General features: G+C 37.9%; 1 pseudogene; it reads left to right on the forward strand.

The window, feature by feature from the left end:
* Nucleotides 1–539: 539 nt before the first annotated feature.
* Nucleotides 540–1,178, forward strand: LOC101957834 (rRNA-processing protein FCF1 homolog pseudogene; annotated as a pseudogene).
* Nucleotides 1,179–3,686: the final 2,508 nt, after the last annotated feature.

Consider the following 3,686-nt stretch of genomic DNA (forward strand, 5'->3'; position numbering starts at 1 on the left):
AGTTTAAAACAAAAGAAGGGCAGCACAGATTACACAGTTTAGCACAAATTGTAGGCTGAACACCGTGTGGGGCAAGGTTGCCTTTTTGAGTCCACAACTGGCAAACCTCACTGAAGGCAATTAAATCCATACAGCTTCTCCTCACCTACAGACTGTAATAGAAAAAGCTGGAGAGAATGCCTCTGAAATGGGTTGTCTCAGTAATACATCTAGAAAAAAATTGTAAAGCAATTATTGCTAGTTGAGGGTTACTTAACCATGCCCCCCAACAGCCCCCTACCTCCTGCCCCAGAATGCTAACCCTAACCTAGCTCTTCACATAGTCTTCACAGGAGCTCAGGCAAAGAAGGATCAATAGACATCCTACCTCCATCATGGGGATTGGTAAAACCCTAGTGATCTTCAGTAGTCAAGGTGGAGGACTCTGTGCTACAGATTGCCCACAAAGAGCCTGCACACATAGGATCCACAGTTACAGCCAGCCACCAGGTGTTAGGATACCATCTCTGATCAGGAAGAAATGGGTGTGAGGCGTGAACATGGGGAAGTAAAAGAAAGCAAGGAAGTATGTGACTGTGAAGTGAATGCTTAGTTTCAGAGATGAGAGGCTTAAAGAAAAGGATGGATTAAAACCTAAAAATAAACAAAAGAAAGGTCCCAGTGCACTGAAGGAAAGAAAAGTCCCCCATCACCCTTCCTGTTTATTCTTCCAATATAATACACACCTGGGCCCACCTTATCATATCCTGGTTGTTACCAACTTTATCCATTTTTCCATTAAAGCCAAACTGGACTTAGTGCAGTTGTTGATGGACTGTCTGTATGCCAAGTGTATCCCTTGTGTAACCGATTGGTAATGACTGAAATTGAGAAATTGGGGCAAAAGTATTGAGTGGCTTTAAGGATCGAAAAGAATCCACAATTTGAACAATGATCATGAACACAAAAGGAACCAATGCAGAGGACTGCTTAGTATAAAGAGTAACTCAGAACAAGTGTTACATTGGGGTCACAGTTGACTGTGACCCAACTGTGACCTTAAGCGAAGAATCTGGAAGATCCCTGGAGTTCCTATCATGCACATTTTTAACTATAGATACAATATTGAGTGTCTGCCAGTTGATTATGGAACCCTCGGTTCTGATCTTACAAGACAAAGTTCCTCTACTTTCCTTTGACCAACTTTCTCTGTTGCTAGTTCAGTAAACATGCTATAGCATATAGAATAATTCATATAATGTGAATTATTTGCTCTATTATGAGCTGAGTATGTTTAAATATATTCATTTCTTCATGCTTTTTGAAAATGATATTTTGTCTCATTTAAAAGTTTGCTGCATTTTTTACATAAATAAGATGCTTAAAAAACAAAGAAAAAAGAAAAAAAAAAGGTAGCACCTCTACAAAGAAGCGAAGCAGAGTGAAGAGAGCACTCAGTGATTCACAACCATGAGCCATAAGAGCTCAGATGAAGGTGGGCAAATTTTCATTCTACTCCGGTCACAGAAATGGTAGCTTGTTGATTCATGTTAGCCAGGGTAGACATTTCTGCATTCCAGACCAGCCACAGAGAGCCTGCATTCATAGGCCCCACAGTTTTAGTCAAAAAGCTCTATGACACTATATAGAAGCCCTTGCAGAGGGAAGTGTGTACTCAGTGACAACCCTGGGTGCTTCACCCTGCACTCCCAACATCCAACAGAAACAGCAAGCAGATACTGCACTCTTCAAATTTGCAGACTTGGGCCTCTGGGTTGACAGAAAAGCACTGGCTGGTGAGAAACCAGGAAAACAAACAGAGAAGTAGCTCCTGTGTTCCAGCACCTCTAGGAGGGTCTATACCTGTAAGTGCCAGAGTTATTAGAAAATTGAGTTGTCAACTCAATTTTCATTCAGACACATGGACCCACAGAGGGTAGTTATTGAGAATAACCCCAATAGCCAGAGGAAGACCCTGTGCAATAGCTGTGGACTTCACAAAGGGGCTTATAGAGAAGCATCCCACAGACCAGTCACCACCCAGTGTACCCAGACACAAGGCCACCAACCTGCAACCTGCACTCCAGAGGTGGCAGCAGCGCCTAAACACCCCACAGACCATCCAGTGATACATCAAACATATTAAAATATACCTGTTTTAGAACATCATGCCTCTCATACTCTGAAATATACACAAGAAGCCAACACTGGATTAGACAGTGCAGCATACATGGAGCTTTACTTCAGGAAGGCATACAAGATTATTTCTTATGTATATTTCAGAGTATGAGAGGCATTGCAGCCCTCAACCCATTTATATTTCTCCTAATATTTTGAAGCATTGACTGGAATCATTCTATCTTCATTTTACTAACTTGGGTTTAACACTTGCTCTTCTCAGTCTTTTTCCTCTTGTATAACCTGCTCTTGCCTTAAATCTTCCCTTCATCTCTTTTGCTTCTTTTTATCTTTGTTTGTATCATTATTTTTATATTTTTCTATTTATTTTTCCTTTTCCCATTTTTTTTCTCTCTCTCCTGTAACCATTACATAGTATAATAGTAACTTTACTTTCTTTAATAATTAATTTCTCAACCTGTTCAAGAATATTACAATTTTATGCCCACATTACAATAACTGATCATTTTCAATAAGAGTTTTCCCTAAGGTTAATTAGTACATGGCTCTGCCTCTGAAGTGATTGTAGTTAATAGGATTTAGCATCTCCTCTCAAAGTGCTGCTGATACTAGATGATACACATTGAGGGGAAATGTTGGTATTTGGATATTTACCCAGACTAGGACACTTAAGAGAAAGAAGCCCATTAAATATACCCTTACATAAAAATAAAAGAGATTATCATCCTGTAGATGGGTAGATAAACAATATAAAAAAGCAAGGAAACAAACCACCACAAATAGTCCACAACACTTCAAGAACTGCTTCCATTGACACCACAGTAGAGGACACATCAGTTAAAGAATTTAGAAAGTTCAAGTTAAAATGTTCAATGAACTAAAAGAAGATGTAATAAATGAACTGCGAAAAAATACAGGCATGAAAGATCATTTCAATAAAAAGATAGGGATTCTGAAGAAGACCCAAACAGAAATCCTAGAAATAAAAGATTCAATAAATAAAATTAAAAATTCAATTGAAAGCACCATCAGTATATTAGGCCACATAGAAGACAGATCCTTAGGCCACAAAGATAAAGTATATAATCTTGATAATGAAGTCAACAATAAAGAAAAGATGATAAGATATCATGACCAGAGTATTCAATAAATATGGAACAACATTAAAAGACCAAATATAAGAACTATTGGTGTAGAAAAATGTACCAAAATACAAACTAAAGGAGTATACAACATTTCCAATGAAAAAATACCAGCAAGTTGTCCAAACCTTAGCAATGAGATGAAAACCCAAATATAAGAGGCATTTAGAACCTCAATAGGCAAGATCAAAAAGGATCCTAAGACACATAATAACTAAAATCCTAATATACAAAATTAGAATAGAATTTTTAAAGTTGCAAGGGAAAAAAGGCAGGTCACATTTAGAGGTAAAACAATTAAAATTTCTGGTTTCTCAGACTAGAGTCTAAAAGCCAAGAGGGCTTGGAAGAATATACACCAAACCCTGAAAGAAAATGAATAACAACCAAGAGTCTATATCCAGCAAAAAATATCCTACAGATTGA

This window comes from Ictidomys tridecemlineatus, chromosome 9 (assembly GCF_052094955.1).
Source record: "Ictidomys tridecemlineatus isolate mIctTri1 chromosome 9, mIctTri1.hap1, whole genome shotgun sequence".
Taxonomy (NCBI): Eukaryota; Metazoa; Chordata; class Mammalia; order Rodentia; family Sciuridae; genus Ictidomys; species Ictidomys tridecemlineatus.